At 41.9% G+C, this 21,467-nt stretch overlaps 1 protein-coding gene across 2 annotated transcripts in view; it reads left to right on the forward strand.

The window, feature by feature from the left end:
* CDH13 (cadherin 13) overlaps positions 1–21,467 on the forward strand; it is a 1,228,073-nt gene that overhangs the window by 419,933 nt on the left and 786,673 nt on the right. The gene's annotated exons all lie outside the window — the stretch shown is intronic.

Here is a 21,467-nt window from a genome sequence, read left to right on the forward strand (position 1 = left end):
CCAACTGATACACAGAGGAGAAAAAAAAGTGATCTGAGGTTCCTTTTCCCAGGTTCATATGAAAATAAAATTCAGACATGTCTCATAAACGGTATTGACAGACATGACTTACTTTCCCCAAGGCAGCTCCTTTGTGAAAAATACCAGAGCCTACCTTTCTGGAGTAAATCAAAGGCCCAGACTGAGGAAGGTGGGGTGTGCTGGGGAAGGCCGGTGGAGCGCAAGATGTAATAATACCATCCTCTGTGGTGGAACTTGCCCTGTCTTTGTCAACAGCCCATATCCAAAATGAGGGTAATTCACTTTTATAATCACTGGTTTGCCTCTGAGAGTATCTGAACAAGGTGATAGTGACTAGAGTTAAAACTCCAACAGAGTTTGGGGCAAGTTTAGAGACCTTAACCAGTACCCCCGTCGGTGCTGAGGCCGTTCTGGCTCATGGCAACCCCATGTGTATCAGAAGAGAATTTTGATCCATAGGGCTTTGAAGGGCAGATTTTTCAGAAGAAGACCAGTAGGCCTTTCTTCCGAGGTGCCTCAGAGTGAACTCAAACCTCCAACGTTTTGGTTAGCAATCAAGTTGTACCAACCAAGGGCTTCTCAGGAGGCACGATCAGTTCATAGAAAAAATTAGTTCTTTTCAAAATGGTGGTGATTTTATTTTCAGAAACTGGTTTCTGCTCAACACAATCTTTGGGTGAGCTAAAGATCAGTAACCTCAGTTCTCAAAATTCAGGCAAACAGCAGTGAGCTCATTTGCCAGCAAAATTCTGCACCTCTTCCATTTTCTGCAGAATCCGAAAACCAAACCCATTGCTGTCAAGTTGATTCCGACGCATAACGACCCTACAGGACAGGGTAGAACTGCCCCATGGAGTTTCCAAGGAGCGCCGGGTGGATTTGAACTGTCTGCCTTTTGCTTAGCACCTGTAGCACTTAACCACTACACCACCAGGGTTTCCTTTCTCCAGATCACTGGGACTCAAATACCAATGATGTTTATCAAACATTTACTCTGTGCAGGCACTGCACGAGCAATCTGTAAACCCAATCTCATTTCATCTTCACTTGTTATATAACTTCAGGAGTTATATGCATTCAACATGAAACCTATTTCACAGATGAGGGCAGTCCAGTTCAAAAATGTTGATTAGCTTGTCCAAGTTCATACAGTACGTCAAGTTTTGCACAAAACCAGATGTGAGCTCTCTCTGATTGCAGAGTCCTCACTCTAAACTCCCCTGCCTCCCCAAGAAGCTTTCCCCAAGGTCTAAAAAATATCTCTTGAAGAAAATGCCTTAAAATCATTATCTGCTCAACTTTTTCTTTCCTTCTTTTTTTCTGTATTCATACCTGACCAAGCAACAACAGCAGAATATATTATATTTGTCCTTTTCCCCAGCTAGTCCTACCTATCTGCTTACTTGTCTACTGTCATTTATCATTGATTGAAGAATGACAATAGCTAAGTAAATGAATGGAAATGAAGCAAATTAATCCATTCATTGATTGATTCACTTTACATCAAGGGCTACATATTATGTGCCACTTCTCAATTCTTAAGATAGCCTAGTCTTACATTAAATTAGGTAGGTAGTAAATAATGGAAACAAATAACATTTACAGTGTATCTAGTAGGAAGCACTAAGGATATAAAATGTAAGCAGAAAAATGTCAGGGTTGGGGTGTATTGAAATATTAGATGGGATGGCGAGGGAAGGTATCTTGGTATCTAGTGCTGGTATAACAGAAATACCACAAGTAGATAGCTTTAACAAAGAGAAATTTATTCTCTCACAGTCTAGTAGGCTAGAAGTCCAAATATAGGGTGCCAGCTCCAGGAGAAGACTTTCTTTGTTGGCTCTGGGGGAAGGTCCTTGTCATCAATCTTCCCCTCGGCTAGGAGCTTCTCAGCACAGGGACCCCGGGCTCAAAGGATGTGCTCTGCTCTTGGCTCTTCTTGTTTGGTGGTAATGATATCCCTCTCTCTTCTGCTCAAATCTCTCTCTTATACGTCAGAAGAGATTGACTTAAGATATAACCTAATCCTGTAGTTTATGTCCTGCCTCATTAACATAACTGCCTCTCTAATCCTGCCTCATTAACAGTATCATTGTTGTTAGGTGTCTTCAAGTCAGTTCCAACTCACAGCAACAATACAGGACAGAATAGAACTGCCCCATAGGGTTTCCAAGGAATGGCTGGTGAATTTTAACTGCCAACCTTTTGGTTAGCAGCCAAGCTCTTAATCACTACTCCACCAGGGCTCCATTAACATCACAGAGTTTAGGATTTACAATACATAAGATAATTACATCAGATCATAAAATGGACAACCACACAATACTGGCCTAGTCAATTGGACACAATTTTTGGGGATACAGTTTAATCCATAAAAGAAGGCAGTGTCACAGAGGGTATATTTGAGTAGACACCTGAAGGAAGTGTGGGAGGGAGCCTTGGATATGTGGAGGATGAGCGTTGTGGGCAGAAAACACAGCAAATGTAAAGGTCCTGGGGCAGGAATGTGCCTGGGAGTTTGAGAAAACTAGAAGGCCAGTGAGGCTGGAGGGACTGAATCAGGGCGAGTGTAGAAGGACACAGTTATGTTGGGTATCATAGGTTAGAGTAAGAACTTGGCTTACACTCTGAGTAATATGATTTTGAGTACGGGAGTGACATGACCATTAAGTTGTACCTGGACCTCTCTTTGTTGTGTTGAGACCATTGGAGGTAGGCATGGATGGAGGGGGACCTCGGAGACCAGTGAGGAGGCCATTGCACCAACCCAGGCAGGAGACCCTGGTGGCCTAGGCTAGGATGAAGCTCGCCTCTCTCCCTCCTTCCTTGCTTTCAGATCACATGTCCCTTGTTCCAGAGAATAAAGTAAGAACCAAACAGCACTTAATTGACCCTTTTGTTAGTAACATCTATTTCCTTGCATTCTTCAAGATGCTGTTTCAGAAAAACAGCTCTCTATATTTAAGGAGAGTCCATAAGAACTCTTTTTCATTTGCCTAGAATATAATATTTATTAAAAGGGAAGGGCAATGAACCAACTGTAGCTGAGTTCATTATTTTAATAAAATTACACTTGTGACTAATTTAGGCTTCTTCTTATGTCACAGATGATTTGTGTTCTTTATAGTCTCTGGTTTTTCTCAAGCCAATTTTGGTGATAGGCATTATTACTCCCATTTTGAAGATGAAGAAACTGAGTGTCGGAGAGTCCACCACACAACCTCTTGCCCTTCTGGGACGAGACACTGTGCATATCTGAATGTAGGGGAGGGGCACTTTGGCTCCAAAGCTAATACTCTGTATATTTAATGGGTATTCTTTTTGTTCATTTAGTATCAAATAGAGTATAGTTAATGTGAGAGTGTCAGCTCAATAGAACCATTTAGTCAAGTAGCTGTAAAGACACTGGAAGATTATCTACCCTGGAGGTTGTCACACTTGAAAGGGAACTAGAATCCTCTTGGATGGCATGTTCAAACACTGATTGCCAGGCTTTCCCTCCAGAGATTCCAATTTAATACCTTGCAGGCAGGGCCTGGGAATCTGCATTTCTATTGGGCCTCTATGCAATGCTGATACAGCTGGCCCTGGGAGCCCACTTTGAGGACCCCGGATCTATGCTAACCCTGTCATGTTCACAATGAGAAAACTGAAGCCCAGAGAGGGTAATACTATTTTCTGTTCTCAATAAAAACCCCTTTCACCTGCATTAACTCCAACAGAAAATTTCAGAACCGTGTATATACATACCCAGCTCTCAGGAATGGAAATTTAGGGGCTGTTTGCTTCCTTGCCTTCTATTTCAAGAGCATAAACTATGATTTCTATTTTGTTCTCACATTTTCTTCTAATTCATTATCTCCTTTGAAAAATTTAATCAAGAGGAACCCCAACATGCTCCATTTCCTCCTGCCTTATTTCTCCTTTCCACATTGAAATATGTGTTAAGCTTGTCAACTGCTCAGAATATTTTCAAACATATCCCCTCATAGGCAAATCAGGTGCTAACTACAAACAGGGCTGGTGAAGAGTCTAGCAGTAGCTACCTAGACCCCTACTAAATTAAAGAGGTACTTAAAAAAAATAAATAAAAAGGAATGAGATATGGTTTGTGAACCTGAGATTAGAAATGTCCTGTGGTAAAATCTATCCGTCCATTTTTAATGTCAGTCACCAGTGGTGGCGCTTACCTCAGTCAGTTGTGGAAATACCTAGGTGTTGGCTCCTCCTCCTTCAAGGAGAAGCTCCGTCCAATGCCCTTTCTCCTGGAAGCCATCCACAGCTCAGGCTTAAGTCTGAGGCCTTGATCTTTTCTCTTCCCTGAGAAACGAGTTCCCACTTGTACTCTGTGCCATCACATCTCATCACGTTATTTTAAATGGCTGAATCGCTGACCAGATGCAACATCTTTAAGGACAGGAGCTGATGTTCCTTCTGGCTTATGCAAATGGAGCTGAATGAGGGCCTGGAAACTCAGTTTGCTGACTGGGTGAGAGACAGTAGAGCTAAGCTGGAAGAACTTCAGGCTTTGAGGTCAGGCAGATCTGCTTGGGGCCCAGGTTCTACACCTGTCCCTCAAAGTCTCATTAGGTTCAGTTTCTTCAACTGTAAAGTGGAGAACTAATCCTACTATCACACATAACTATCACACATAGTTGTTGTGAAAAAGTAGCAAGATGATGAGGTAATGCATGTGAAGTCTTGGCAACTCACCTGGCTCATGGAAAGAGCTTAATATATATTAAATGCCATCCAGTGTATACTGGCCCACTCTGCCCCCTAGAGGGTTAGTTAAACTGAACTGGAGCCCCTATTTCATAAAGAGTGGAAATCTAAAGCCCTTCTCAGGATTTCTGTCAATTCCTGTTGTCTTATGCCCTTCTGTCCCACTTCGCCTCTGGGTCCCGTGTCTAAGCAAGTGTTCCTTTCTCACCCCCAGGCCATCTAGACAGTGAAGCATGGTCCTTGCACTGACCAGGTTGCACAAGAAATGCACATATGTACACGTGAAAACACACAGAAACACACACTCATATGCACACACGTGGACACATAGTCTCTCACAAAAACATACTCTCACACACAAATACATACACGCACACAAATACATGCAGTCACATACACACATATGCATACTTACACACAAATGCACACTCACATGCAAATTCACACACAAACACACGGTCACACATGTAAACAATACATGCTCATACACGCACAATCACACATACTTTCACATACACATACTCACATGCAAACATACAGCATTTGTACCAAGATCAACTTTACTCCTGGTCTGGGGGCCCAGGGGAAACGTGCATGGTCTTCCACTCTCTCTCTAACCCGTTGCTGTCGAGTCGATTCCGACTCATAGCAACCCTACAGGACAGAGTAGAACTGCCCCATAAGGTTTCTAAGGAGTGCCTGGTAGATTTGAACTGCTGACCTCTTGATTAGCAGCCATAGCTCTTAACCACTATGCTACCAGGATTTCCACCCTCTCTCTAGTCCCCTCCTATTTCAGCTCCTCACACCTTATTGCCTCAGTTGTCCCTCTTCTCCTAGTTAATGTTTCCTTCTGCCAAGCTCTTCAGCAACCCATGGATTTTACCCCACACTCACACCCAAACCCAACAAGAGGGTCAGCAAAACAAAGGGTCTTGCCCTTAGCTAGGCCCACCCTCCTTAGAGGACAGCTGGGGTTGAACATAGCAACCGTTGTATTCATTGCCGCTGACAGGAACAAGATCAAAGTTGTTAACAGAGGGTGGACTCTACTTCATTCTTCCCTCATTTGGCACCTGCCATTGTTGAGTTCCTCCCCCCAGACTTCCTTTATTATACCCTCCTTCTAGCGCAGAAAGGAGCCCTAGTGTAGTGGTTAAGCACTTGGCTGCTCACTGAGAGTTTGGTGGTTCAAACTCACCAGCCTGTCCGCAGAAGAGAGATGTAGTAGTCTGTATTCATAAAGATTGAAGCCTTGGAAACCCTACGGGGGCAGTTCTACTCTGTCTTATAGGTTCGCTACGTGTTGGAATCTACTGGAAGGCAATGGGTTTTGGGTTCTAGCCCAGAGTGGGGCTCTTGTTATTCAGGACCCTTTGAATGCTGAAGGAAAAATTCATGTCTGTGATATCCAGGCTTAAGAACCCAGGAGACCAACCAATGGGAGCTTATAAAATCACAGAGGACATTTTGGGCTGTAGCTTAAATGTAGTATTTTCCTATGTTCATTGGATTTTTAAGCACTTAAAATACAAAGTGACTCTTCCTTTTCCATGTTCCAATATAGATCTAACTTTGTAAAGATGTTAAAACAACTTGAGGGCTTTTTGTTTCTCTACTCAGAGAAGTGGTGCTTTGCTTCTTGTTAATGAACCAAGTCCTGGACAGAAAAAAAAAAAGGAAAGGAAAACCACTATTTCCTTACCACCTTTGGGCTGGATAATTCCCATTTCATTTTCCAGGAAGCTAATTTTTTTAATGGTGCCACTTAGAGAGTGCAGAAAATCAGACATCTTAGTCATTTTGTGGAAAATAATGACAGACCCCTACAAGAAAAAAACAAAAATTAATGACAAATCACCTTAAGTGCGGGAAACAGACCTTGAAGACAAACAGTTTTGTGTGTGAACTTGATCAAAAATATGATTCCCAGTTAACTGCTTGGTTCTAAATTAAATTATTGCTTTAGAGACATAAAAAATATAGATAGGCACTGTTCTCTTCTTCAGGGTATATTCATCTTCTGTGTTAGTGTGTTTCCGTATACTTAATGACTGCTGATAATGACTTTAAAAAGGGTATTTAAAAAGTTAAACCTCTTGAGGTGGTTTTAAATGGGAAGTATCTCCCAGTCGATTGTATTTTAGAAAATTAAATGCAAAACACAGGCATTGAGATAATGTTTAGGTAAGTCATAGAGAACCCACGTGTGTCCGAGTAGAGCTGTGCTCCACAGGGTTTTCAATGTCTGATTTTTCGGAGGTAGATCAGGAGGACCTTCTTCTGAGCTGCCTCTGGGTAGCTTCTAACCGCCAATGTTTCAGTTAGTAGCTGAGCAATTAATTGTGCTACCCAGGGTACCTCTTAATTCTAGAATGGGCTTCAACTAAGTTACCAATAACCAAATGTACACCCTTGAAGTTCCATGGTTGCTTTGAACACTGTGTTTCTTTAAAGAAAAAAAAAAGCATTTCTTTCTGCCTGATATCTTCTCAGGATTTGTAAAGTTGTATTTCTGGTGATAATATCTGAAAATCAACATAATCCAAAGGTCCTCACTTTGCAATGTTTGCAGTGAGATCCCAGCATCTTAGCATTTAAGTGTTTTCAGATTACACCCATTTAAACATCTGTGATTCATTATCGTAAATATCACAGTTGTGCGGGACCATATGCTTCAGCTTGAAGCATATATATAAAGGAAAAATACGAGCAATAAATCTCAGGAACCTTATCCTTGCCGTGGGTATGTGCAAAAAAGAACATTTCCAGACACACAGGGCCTTCTATAATCACAGTAATACACTTGAGATCCCATATAAGAATCCTTCAATTGCAAAAGTTGCCACTTTTGATGGAAACCTATGATTTAAATTTGGCCCACGTGCTTCCCATGATAATTCAGGTAGGGTGGAAAGCCCAAAAGCCTTCAGCCACACTGGCGTTTGCTTCGTAAGGAAATGAGTGAGGGCTATTGTTGTCGAGTGGAGAAATCACAGGAAAAATAGGATACCTTTGACAAGTGAGGAGGCACTCTTGGCAGGCAGCCTCCTCCATTCCCACGAGACTGGAGCTGGAGACGAAGCCATATGGCATAAGGGATGCAACACAAATTTCTTGGCAACTGGAGGATGAATTGCCATGACCTGCAGGGCTGATCATTTTCTTGCTTACACCCATATATGCATTCCAGAATTAATTGTGTTTCATGTATTATAAGCCAGATCATTGTATTTTAATTTCCTGATAAGGTCTTGTCAAGTACACGGAACCAATTTGTAATCACAGCTGGAGAGCATCGCATGTCGTGCAATTAAGAAGGAGGTGGATGAATTAATTGGTTACAACCAAAAAGAGTCCACTGCTATTCCGTGATTGCCGACTCTCTGCTGGCACTGGGCATAACTGGGGAGATGGAAATGAGGCCGTAGGAGGCCCTGGGCTCTAGGACCTCCCAGCTTACCAAAGGATGTTGTAGCTGTCAATGTTGACCCTATGCTCAACACAGTGAAACGCCGCCCATTTCTGCACCATCTCCATGATCAATTGCAGATCAGATCATTGTGATTCCATAGAGTTTTCGTTGGGTGAGTTTTGGACGTAGATCACTAGGCCTTTCTTCCTAGTCTGTCTTAGTCTGGCAGCACCACTAAAACCTGTTCAGCATCACAGCAGCAATATGCAAGCCTCCACTGACAGACAGGTGGTGGCTGTACGCGAGGTACAGTGGCCAGGAATTGAACCTGGGTCTCCCACATGGAAGGCAAGACAGAATTCTACCACCAATGACGTCTATGAAAGGATGGGTCAGAAGAAATTTTTCGAGATGTAGAGGCTGGCTTTCTGCACTGTGTGACAGTTCGATTGGTATGTCTGCTTGTTATAATTATGTCACCACCTCGTCAGTGCCTATGCATACCCTTTAGAAAGGATACCATTGTTGCCACAGACAGTAGACTTTCACCCCCAAACACTGCTATGTCCTCTGGAAACATTTCTACATCCCGCATTGTAATCCAGCACAATGCCACCTCTGCAGAGAAGCAACTAAGCATTCCAGATGCCTCAGGTTTTTAATACAGAATAGGCTCATCCACACACTGTCTACAAATCGTCTATGACATTTATGAAAACCAAACTCAACATTCTGAAGACCAGGGGTCAAACGTCCACGCCGTTCTGTGTGTGGGGTGTGTGTCTGTGTGTGTGTGTGCGTGCGTGCGTGTGTGTGTGTGGTTTCCCCCCATGATGTTTTGTTTGCTGTGATTTGGAGACTCATGATGGTTTAGCAGTAGAATAGCAGGGTGTTTGTGGTAAGCCCGAATATCAAGAGTGCTTTGATGAAAGTTATAGAAGATCATTGTTCACAAATTCCAGAGATCTCTTCTTCCAGCCCTTAAAAGACACCATACTAGTAAAAGCTCATGACAAATTTCAGGTGTGCTAGGGCTATGTGAAGATGTTTGAGCACAATCCATGCATCTTCCTTCTTCCTCTTCAGTGCATAAGTGTTCCCTAAGTTTTGACCAGCAAGGGTCTTCTGACTTCTACCCTCTGGTTTGCACCCTGATGTATTTAATCACTTGCTTTAGGAGTCCACTGACTTCCATCTTTGACACCTGTTTCAGCAGTAGACACAGCCTGTGTGACTCCCTGTTAAGCCATGTGTTCTGAGGCTGTAGAATAACTTCTGATATTTCCTTTGGTTTCCACCAACCTGGATGAATTCACCCTCTGTTTCTCCCCCAGGATTTGGGACAAGACTGTACAAGAGATGGAAAAAGTAAAATTCTACCTTGACTTTAAGAAATTTGCTTCATCCCTCTGAGCCTCAGATTTCCTCATCTCTAAAGTACTGTCTTCATGGGACTATTGAGAGGATTAAAAGAATGAGTGTTTATCAAGCGCTTAACACAGTGCCTGACATACATAAAATGTTCCATAAATGATCACCGTTACAGAAGATAGATACCAAACATAAAAAACCAGCACCATCATGGTTATGTAAAGGCAACTTGGAGAACTAGTGGAATGATGAGTTTAGTTTCCAGTGGGTGTTCAAGGTAGGCAACACCCTTTTCACTTTGGTGCCACAGTCATTTACGTTAGCTGAACTAGTGCTCAAAGAACTAGTGCTCAAAGAACTAGTGCTCAGCTAGTGTAAATGATGCCTTGCTAGCATCCTCAGCTAGTTCATAAACCAAAGTTTGTAGTTTTGCAAACTTTTGATACCCAACCAATTTGTCTTTTTTTTTGCTCAATTAAATTGAGAAACTAACCCAGTAAAGATTGGTTTGCTAATTTTCACTATGGACAGCTCAGCCTCTCCAAGCCTGCTTTCCCCTTCTGTAAAATGGTTGTAATACCTATTATGAGGATTGGGGTGAGAGGCTATCACTTATTAAATATACATTATATTCCTGATATTGTGCTCAAAGCTTGATGATTTCATCCTTCTGTCCCTGAATCTGTCTTCCCCTTCCATGTTTCAATGTTTATAGATTCTTGTTTACTGAGTTCTGCTTCAGATCATAGGTCATTTGCTCTTTAGGAGAAGGGACTATGTCTTCTATACTCATTATGGCACTTAATGCAGCTATTTCAGTATTTATACACCAGAACACTGAGTCAATACACACTCTCTGAAGATTCATTTGCAGTTTCTTTCTTTATTTATTTATTTTTTTGCTTGTCACGGACCTTTTCATATATTTACGAATGTCGGGTTATTACCTCTGCTTCATTCCTGACTGCCTTCATCCCCAAGCTATCCTCATCCTCTCTAAAATCTGACAGCTTCTACAGAAGTTTAGAGAGAAAACAAGTGTATTGTCCTGCTTAGCATTCTAGGAAGGAACTGAGTCAAAGCTAAGGCACTTTCAGATTCATGATGCTCAGTTTTGCTAAACTGATGTTGGGGATTGTCTCAGTCCTCTAGTGCTGCCATAACAGAAATACCACAAGCAGATGGCTTTAATAAAGAGAAATTTATTTTCTCACAGTCTAGTAGATTACAAGTCCAAATTCAGGGTGTCCACTCCAGGGGAAGTCTTTCTCTGTCTGTCAGCTCTGGAGGAAGGTCCTTGTCCACAATCTTCCCCTGGTCAAGGAGCTTCTCAGGTGCAGGGACTCCATGTCCAAAGGACGTGCTCTGCTCCTGGTGCTGCTTTCTTGGTGGTAAGAGGTCCTCAACTCTCTACTTGCCTCCCTTTCCTTTTACCTCTTAAGACATAAAAGGTGGTGCAGGCCCCACCCCAGGAAGTTCCCTTTACATTGGATCAGGAAGATGACCTGAGTAAGGGTGGTGTTACAATCTCACCATAATTCTCTTTAGCATAAAATTACAATCACAAAAGGAGGATAGCCACACAATACTGGGAATCATGACCTAACCAAGGTGACACATATTTTTGGGGAGACACAGTTCAATCCATGACCGGGATCTTGCAATGTGGTCATTAACCTCTCATAGCCCATCTAACATTTTCACATGCAGTTGTGTATTTTTGCTATTTTGTTTATAAATTTGTATAAATGTTTATCTAAAAATAATAATTTATATCTTAAAATTTTTAGTATATTAGAATATAATAATAATGTATTATGACTTAAGGCCAAAATATTGTCAAGAAGAACACATTCAATTTTATGATAAAACATTGGATAAAATACAGAAATTTGCTTTCTAAGCAATTATTTAGAGAGCACACCTCTTCAGGAAAGCGAGGCATACCTGTTGATCATTCCTCTCCTTGGATGCCTCTGGTAATGAATGATGAGCTCACTCAATGCTTGACTATATCTAGATATAAGAAAGAATTTATTATACTGGACAGTGCTCTGCTTGGTTTTGATTTCTACCCTAAAGTGCTTATTCAGACTTTTGACACAATAAAGAAATGCAACATCCACCCTTCAAAATGGCAGCCCTTTACATGATCACATGGCCCCAGCTTCTAGGCTTTGAATACCACAGAGGCCGATAACACCTTATCCATCTTTATGTTGCTGTTCGTCCTTAGCGCCTACTGTCTTACACATTGGAAGTGCACTAATGACATTTTAATGGATCAGTGGAATAATATGTTGAGGTTTAGAACAATAGAATTTCTCAATGCAAGGGACATCATCCAGTACTAGAATCTCTTGCACAAAATCGCTGCCGAACAGTCTTCTGGGTTCCACTTGAAAATATCTAGTGACAAGCAAATTGTTTCATCAAAAAAGAACTAGAGATTCAAAACCATAACTTGAATTTCTTCAGCCTTTTCCAGGATTTGAACAAAAACTAGGTCATACAAACATTAATATTTGTATTTTACCAACTTGTAGCCTTCTGCTGCACAATTGTAGGACATCAACCTGTCCCCCTTCATGGCCTATTTCCAATTATTTTTCCAAGACCTCAGGGATCTCTCACATGAACTCACAAACTCTTCTTCCATGTCTTTTCATTCTGGTCTCTTTAATTGATTGACATTCCTGGTAAGTTCTTAAAGGAAATGTGTTTGTGGAGTTTCTTCTAAAGTCCATCTCTAGGGTTCCCAAAGCCATAAAACCCTCAAGGTGCAGAAAGACCCTGCACTTGATTTTGTCTTCGCTGCACCAGTGCCACGCTATATTCCATTCAGAGACGGGCCAAGTGACCACTCCACATGGCAGATTGATATCAGGGAGCAAAGTAACAGTGTTTGAGATTATATGAAGCTGCCTGTGGTTTGTGAACCTTTGAGCTATTGTATGTACCTTCCTTTCTCCCTAAATTATAGATTCATGGGACTGGACTAGGAAACAAATACTGTGCCCTTCTCTCCAACTTTCTTCTGGTTTCCCACCCTCTCTAGGTGCTCATGCAGAAGTTGACTTCCTTATAGTCCCCTTCCTCCCATGTATATATGCTCATGGCAGAGGGGAGGTACGTGGAAATCCCAGGCCTGCTGTGCATTAGGGATAAGCAGGCTCTGGATCCTAATTTAGATTTAGCCAGGATATTCTGCTACATGTCTCTAGACAACTCCAACTGTGATGCCAAATCACCTTAAAGTTATAGTGGAGCAAATCTCTCCTCTCATTAACCTACCCTTGAGATACTCATAACGGGGAGCGGGGGGGCATTGTGCACAAAACTGCTGTATAAATAAATAAGCTAAGGGCTATGTTGCAGATATGGGCTAGTAATAGGAAAACACTGAGGAGTGAATCTCTGTAAATCTGAGATTTGGAGATTCTCTAACTTGCTGAAGCCATGATTTCTGTTTTGCTGAATGGGTGACTTTCAAATTGACTTACTCAAACATTCAGATGAGTTTATGCCACCGTTCTCAGTTTTGTTTAGGGAATTTCAAATTTTCTTAGCTGTCGAGTTGAGACTCTGCTATTTATTCGTTCAACAAAGGGGATTGAGTACTGTGTCAGGAAGTGCTATATAAAGTTATTCCAATTTGAAATACAAATTCACGGTATTGGTAACCCCCATAGCATAGGCAATATACAATTCCATTTTAGAAAACACTCTGACATGTTTTAGATACTCTACAGCAAGGGGAAAATGTAAGACTGACAGAAAAAACTAGATTCGGAGGTAGCAGCTCAGTTTTTAATGGTAGGCAGAGAAACCCCTGAAATCAGGTATGAGTTCTGTCTTTTTCCAAGAAGAAAACCTTAAGGGTTTACATGGCAAAAATAGGTTTGTGCTGAGGATCACTTGACTGAATCATTCATTATGATATCTCTGGCTGACATGATAGAATTGAAACTCTATTTTATCAAAGTTGGAATTGATGCATGGCATGGTATTAAGACTGTTCTTATGTTCATTCCGCACCTATCAGATCTATTGAGGCTTTAGAAGCAAACTCCACTTCTGGATTAATCAGTCGTAGTTAGGAAGGCTCCTGCAACCTTTCAGAAGCGCTGTGAATGTCTGTGCTGTCTTCAGGCCAAACGTGGAGCCCAGGACACAGTCCAGTACATTCAGAAATCAAGAGCATAGAATGGATCAGGGCTGGAGGACATGCTTCTTGTATTACCTAGGGATCTGGCCCAGTGTGGGTGGGGCTGAGCACACATTACAGAAAGCTCGATTGATGGGGATACTTGAGAAATGAGGGTGTTCAGGGAAACCAAAGGAAATGCTCCTGTTTTCCCCCTTTGGGTAGGTCCAAAGAGGCTCTGGACTAAGCCCTGTGAGTTTCTGAAAAGGAAGTTGGTGCCTCTGGAGGCCAGTGGGATACGGATGGCTGTGAAAAGCAATTATGTAATGGTCTAGCTCCTACAGAGAGTCCATCTGATGTTTGTGAATTAAATGCTATTTTAGTTGTTGGAAAGGCATTGCGTTCCATGCTCCAGCAAAAAATGTGCTGATCATCCAATATTCAGGCCCTTTTCGCTGACAGAACAACTGAATTCTGTCTTACTAACTAGAAAAGGCATACTGGGATGTCTGGTTCACTCCAGTTTGAGGGACAGCAAACAATTCATAGGCTCCTGCACAAGGGCAGTGCCCAGACTTAGTGGTGTGTTGGATCCACCTAGTACTGTAATCCTGAAAATCAATTGCTAAGTTTTAGAAAATCTGCAAGCCATTTGGTAGCTTGAAATCAGCCATGTTGGGAATATTTACACCATAGATATTGGCAAATGCTACAAATCAGGACTTTTTCTGTCACCAGCACACCACTGAAACAGACTGCCCTCTTCTGTGTGTAGAAATTGTTGGATAAATCTAATTAAAAACAAAATCTGCTCCCAACCTAGAAAACCCCTCCACGAAGGTAGAAGAGAATGAAAACAATTACTAAATAAGCTTTAGACCAGAATGTGTTGTTTCACAGGCGGTCCTTTAAAAAGATGGCAAAGACAGAAATCTGACCCTTTGTACAGCCAAGCAGATGTAACCCATTTCATAAGTTTTCAAGACAAAAGACAATTAGTCCTCAAGTAAGAGGACTTGACAATACGATTTTGTCACACCTTATTCATCCTAAATTCACCTAGTAATTGGGTTGGCCACCTGTGCTTTCTCATTGCCTTTATCTAACAAAATAATAAAATTTCTCGAATCTCTATGATCTCTATGACAGGTAGATAGTTTCAATTTGAAGCCAGACACCTAACTTAAACTCCCATGGAAATAGGGGGACAGAGGCACTACTTTCCTCAATGATTACATTTCAGAGATTGTTTCCACATCCTTGAGAAACATTCCTGGGTCGTACGACTGGCAAGAAGATTATTTAGCCTTTTAAGATGATTTATATATATTTAAAAGAGGCAGAGAAAGAATTTACAATTACAAACTTTCTAAAGTAAACGCTGTAAGCAAAAAGGAGGGGGAAGGAAGTTTCTTTCCCTTTTTCCCCAGGCTGGAGGAGGGGGAGATATATATCCCTGGTGCAAAATGGAGCCCTGGTGGCATAGTGGTTAAGTGTGTTTGGCTGTTAACCAAAAGATTGGTAGTTCAAATCCACCAGCCACTCCTTGGAAACCTGATGGGGTAATTCTACTCTGTTGCTGTGAGTCGGAATCAACTCGATGGCAAAGGGTTTAGTTTGTTGCTCTAGATAATCAGTTGCTATCCAGCCAACTCCAACTCATGGAGACTCCATGCATGTCAAAGTAGCTCTGTCCTCCACAGGGTTTTCAATAGCTAATTTTTTGGGAGTAGATCACCTACCGTGGACTAAAGCATAACGACAACTGTAAGGAAGGCACAGGACTGAGCAGTGTTTTGTTCTGTTCTACATAAGGTTGCTATGAGTCAGTATAGACTGGACCGCACCTAACAATAACACAGGTCACCAGGCCTTTCCTCCAGGGCATCTTTGGGTAGACTCAAACCTTCAACCTTTCCCTTAGCAGCCGAGCACGTTAACCATTTGCACCATTTCCGCCCCCCCCATTTGCATTTACCCTTATATGGGGGTGGGAGGTAGTGGCTACAAGCCCCAGGATGCCTGATTCCGATCCTGCAGACTTAATGTTTCACCCACAGCCTTGTACAAGTGTGCAAGTAGAGTCTGACCACCGACTCTTAGACGTGTTTCAACTTAGGAGCAGACCAATTGGCATGTCTTTAAGACTCCATCGCCATTTGCCCACGGAAAATGTGAGTGCGTTGTTCCCAAACTGACCCAGATGCACTCAAGAATAGCACAATTTCCCCATATTCGTTCATACTTGTCTTTATGAGCAGGACCGTTACGTATTTCGCAGATAAATTTAAGTTCATCTGTATTTTTCTATTTCCTGAGACCATACAACTACTTAATTTGTTCCCTCAGACATTTCTAGATGGTAAGAAAACTATGCCTTTTGGATCTTCATTCTTAAGAACCAGATTCAAAAGACAGAAATAGAAAAAGCATAAAATCAAGGTCAGGAAGATAAAGCCGCTTAATTCACGAGCCAAACTTCCCATTTCAACTGTGGTTTTGTCTCCCAGCTGAAGTTTGTCTTTTTGTGACATTTGCGTTAAGCCCAGAGGACATTTTGAGTGGAAACACGCTGAAAGCATAATTGAAACGCTGAGTGGGGCCCATTTGTCTGATTTGCATTTTTTCCCCAGGTAGGGAGTTTTTGCTCCCCCCTCTCTTCTCCTGGGGTGTTCAAAGATTATCTCAAAGAATGATGTCATTCAATTGATTCCCCAAAATCCCCATGTGCAGTATATTATATGTATATATATAATTTTTTTCTTTCCAGAAGCTATATGAAATGCCACAGTGATAAACTATGTAGGGAAGTCATTTATAGGATCAGAACAGTACAGATAGTTCATTTTCACCCTCAGACGGAGGTTTTGAATATTTGTTGACAGGTTTAATTGTTTATTAGAATTTTTCCTTTCAATTACCCACACAATGTCATTCAGAGCTACTTAGGAGGTTGTTGCCATAGAAACAAACATTTTTTAAATAGATGACATTACACTATTCAATTTCATCTTTAATGTGTTCTTTGAACTCTGTGCCCCAAAACATACACTGCCTCAATCTCTATTGAAAAGTTTGAGAATCGCCGACACTTTGGTTGTGTCAACAAAGTTAATAATACAAGACAATAGCTCAGGACTGATGGTGTCAGTGATCCCCTTTAGTTAAGGAATCTGCGGTAAGATTATTATTGGTGTAGAAGGAAACTCTACTTTCTCCAGAAAGAAGGGAAAAAAGAGTGTGGTGAATTCTTTCTCTTTTGATTAAGTATTCTTCATATATGTCAGACCCTTCATTTTGATATTCCCAAGGTAGCTACCATAGGAGCATAGCCGGGGGAGGGGAGTATAGCCCAGGCATTTCTCAGAGGAAGGTGGAACAGGCATCACTCTGAGGGTATTAGTGGATACAAGGATGTCTTAGTTACCAAGGGATGCTGTAACAGAAAACTACAAGGGGGTGGCTTTAAAGAACAGAATATATTTTCTCACAGTTCCAGAAGCTGGAAGTCTGAACTACGGTGTCTGCCTTGTTCAGTCCTCCCTTGTCAGTAGTCCCAGGCAGTCCCTGGTTCTTGGTGATCCTCACGTGGCATCTATCTTCCACAGTATGTGTATGTCTCTGTGTCTACTCTTTTATAGCTTTGAAGTGATTAGGTTTAGGACCCACCCTACACTGGTATGTTTTCATAAGCATGACAAAGAAAATCCCATTTCCAAACAGGCTACATCCAAAGGTATAAGGGTGAGGATTCCAATACCTATTTTGTTGTTGCGTGCCATTTAGATCGATTCTGACTCATAGGGACCCAATAGGACAGAGTAGAACTGCCCCTGTAGGGTTTTCAATCTTTATGGAAGCAGACTGCCATATCACATAGAGCAGCTGGTGGGTTCAAACCACTGACCTTTCAGTTAGCAGTTGAGTGCTTAACCATTGTGCCACCAGGGCTCCTTCAACACCTAATTTAGGGGAACACAAATCAACTTATAATACAGGGACAGTCCTTTTTTTTTTACTCTTTAAATTTATTTTACTGTGTATTAGAAAAAAGCACCTGGCACTCGAATGTGTATTATAAAGTTTATCTTCTAAAAATTTTATGTAATTTAAAAAAGTGCCTCAATTAAAAGAAAAACATTAAGAAAGTAACAGATTGCACCTGAGGATTTGGCAAATTGTGGTGCTGGAAGCTGAATGATTAAAGGAAGGGAGGCGTCCTCCCAGGCACACTGGTGTAGTGAAGGGGCTGTGGGTTCTAGAATCAGACAGCCTGGGTGTGAGTATCTCTGAACGTGTAAAGCTGGGCGACTCTGGAGAACGCATTCAATCTTACTAAGTCTCAATTTCCAGAGAGGAAAAACAAGTCCCTACCTCACACTGACAATGTGAGGGTTCCTTGAAATCATGAGTGTCGAGCTCTCAGCATAGTGTTGTTATTTTTGGAAAAATAGTACATTACATTTGTATGACGTTATCTGTACAAACCATTCATTTGAAGACTATTCGACACACTTTTGTGGAGTCTAGAGCTCTGTCTTTTCACTCCTTTGATGTCATTTCTCCTTCACAGCCTCTCATGTGAGCTAGGTGGGCTTTGCCAAGAAAGGGGGGAGGTCTCAGCAATGGGCAAGGCTGGGTCTGAACCATTTGCCTCCCCTCTTATGCCTCAGCTGAGGTGCCTACAGTAACCAGTAACCATCTCCATGGCGACAGCACATGGCCTGGCAGACCAGAGAAGGGATATGTGAGTAGATATAGGTGGAGGGACCCAGGAGGCAGGTGGAATGCCAGCTGGAAGGAGGCAGCTCCCTTGGTGCCAGAATTACAGGAACAACGATGCTGCTAATTCACATACATGGGGCTTCAAGCTCTGTTCTAAGTGCTGTACATATGTAGGTACGTATTATCTCATTTCATCCTCACCGCATGGATTGTAGTTCCTATGAGGTATGTACTATTATTTGCCCCCATTGTACACATGGAGACATCAAGGTGGAAAGAAGACAGGCAGTTTTTCCAAGGTTGCAGATCTCCTGAGCATTAGCAGGATTATGAAAGGGTTTTGAAGTCTACCATTAAAAATCCTCTTTCTTAGGGCACAGGAATAGCAATTCCTGACATACTGAGTCCCCAACCTCCTTTCTGTTTCAGGAGTTACTGGGAAGTATGGGGACTGGCGTCTTGACAAGTAGTGTATTATCTAAGGTCCTGATTCTTGGCCCTGGCAGCAGAAAATTCATCTGGGGAGCTTGCAAGGAATAGTAGTACTACCTGGAGCCCAGACCAGCCCAATGGTAGTATCAGGATCTCGGGACAGGGCAGGGATAAGCTTTGCTATTTTTTATTTATTTAATGCACCACCCAGTGATTCTAATAGGTAGCCCGTGTTAAAGAACCACCATCTGAAGCACCTGCTCCTGAAATAAACAACCGCTCAACAATGCAGACCTTAGCTGTTTGATTCAGCAAAGGTTTGCAGAGAGCTAGCATATGTCGGACACCTGCAGTGTGTCAGGTGTTGAATGTAGATTTGGTCTCTCTTTACACTCTCAGCTGGGACCTCTGATGACCCCGTGGTCTAAGAGCATCAGAATGTGGCAGCTGCCCTTTCCCCTCTTGACCAGCCATTCTTGGGAAGTTCTCATGGCTCAGAGTTTTGGACTGTAGTGGCAGACAGACAGACTGGGGACTCGTTCTTGCTCTACCCCTTTCTGTATGTGACCTTGGGTAAGTTAGTTCATCTTTCTGCAGAGAATGATGCCTATAGATGTTGTACTTTCAGTTGGGTGATATTGCCTCCAAGGGGGTGAAAATGAGTACTTGGGTGGGGGGAGCAAAAAATAGGACTTTTTAAAATATATGAAGTACCGTTAAATATACAGTATACAAGAAGATCTACAGTATATCTGTGGTGTTAATATTTCATGTTGTTGTTAGGTGCCTTCGACTCAGTCTGACTGTTAGCAACCCTATGTGCAACAGAAAGAAACACTGCCCTGTCCTGTGCCATCCTCACAATCATTGTTATGCTTGAGCCCGTTGTTGCAGCCACTGTGTCAGTCCATCTTGTTGACAGTCTTCCTCTTTTTCCCTCAGTGGAATGGCAATTAGGGAGGAAAACTCTGTGTGTGTGTGTGTGTGTGTGTGTATGTGTGTGTGTGTGTTAGGCATCTTCTTTGCCTTCTCTGATCCTTAATTATCTTATCTATAAAATGTGGGGAAAGAGGCCAAAATAATATCCCATTCATAGGGCCATTGCAAAGATTAAATATGGTAAAATATGGAAAGTGCTTACAGTGAAGCCTCGGATGTGGAAAGTGCTCCAACAGCATTAGCCTATTAGCCTTTATTCTTCTTCTTATTATCAGTTAATATCGTTATCACTGTAAGCATAATCTTCTCTGCTAGAAAGATCAGTTTAGTTCATCAGATATTTCAATGGCTTTAGCTCTCTACTAGGACCTATGTAGATGTTTGAATAAAGACAAGTAGGTGCTCACCAAAAGATAGACCCAAGAATGTTCCTGACAGCGATATTCTGAGAGCCGAAAGCTGGAAAGAGCCCAGATGCCCAAGGGCAGTGGATAGATAAATGAACTTGGTATAGTCACATAATGGAATACCATATAGTAAAAAGGATAAATTACTACTATTCACAGCAGCATGGATGAATCTCAAAACATAATATCGAACAGAAGCAGCCATATACAAAAAGGCACCTACCTGTATGAAGTTCAAAAACAGTCAAAGCTAATCTATGGTGTTAGAAGTTACCATAGAAGTAGTTTCTGGGGTGGAGGGTAGGAGCTTTATTTAGGCAGGGATGTAGAGTTACTCTGGGTGGGGGGCTGATAATACTTGGCTTCTTAGGTGTTGGGTTTCTTGAGTACTGGCTACGTAGGCATGCTTGCTTTGTGAATTCATTGACTTGTACATTCTGATTGTAGCCTTTCCTGTATCTATGTTATGCTTCAATTATAAGTTTACTAAACAAACAAACAAGCCTCTTCAGCAGAGAGCTAAGAAAGCAAAAGTGGTGGAAAAAAGCCAGTACTACAATTTAATGCTTAAGGGCCTCGAATGGAGACAGGCAAAAACACAAGCACACGCAATGGATTGTGATGCCTGTAATGGTAGAATAGTGCACCAGGTCCAGAGGCATCAGGTACCTGAGGGTACCTGACCAGCTGTCATACCACCGCTTGTGACAAAGCCTTGTGCTCCTTGTGGCCCGTCCAGGATGAATCCTCTTCCCTGTTCCCTCCACACATGGCTTAATTATTCAGTGTTAGGAACTTTGCTCAAATCTCTCCACTCCCCACATTGCCAGTGCCACTGCTTTAGTCTGAGCCAAGCATCATTTTTACAAAGCTAACAGAAACTGACCGGTTTCCTTGACCTCTCGTCTTGCCTTTCTCCAAACTATTTTTTATAACCCAAATCCATTGAATTGTAATCTTTGGGTTTGGGCTTGGTCCTCTGAATCTTTTCAAAAGCTCCTCATCTGATTCTGATGCACCCCAGCCCTTGGGAAGCACTAATCTATTCTGGAACCAGAAAAAAATCCTGGTCTTGAACTTCTCTATGCTAAAAACAGTCCAAGGCTACAGGGCAATAGCTTAACATAGTGGCTTTCCCCAATTTGTCTCCAGAAGATATTTCAGCTTCATTTCCAACTTTTCCTTCAACATCCCCAACATCCCTGACCTAGCTCAAATTTCCCTCTAATCCAAGCACACCAAGTTGTTTGTCTTTCCCCAGATCTATGTTTTATTTAACCACACA

This window comes from Elephas maximus, chromosome 21, assembly GCF_024166365.1.
Source record: "Elephas maximus indicus isolate mEleMax1 chromosome 21, mEleMax1 primary haplotype, whole genome shotgun sequence".
NCBI lineage: Eukaryota > Metazoa > Chordata > Mammalia > Proboscidea > Elephantidae > Elephas > Elephas maximus.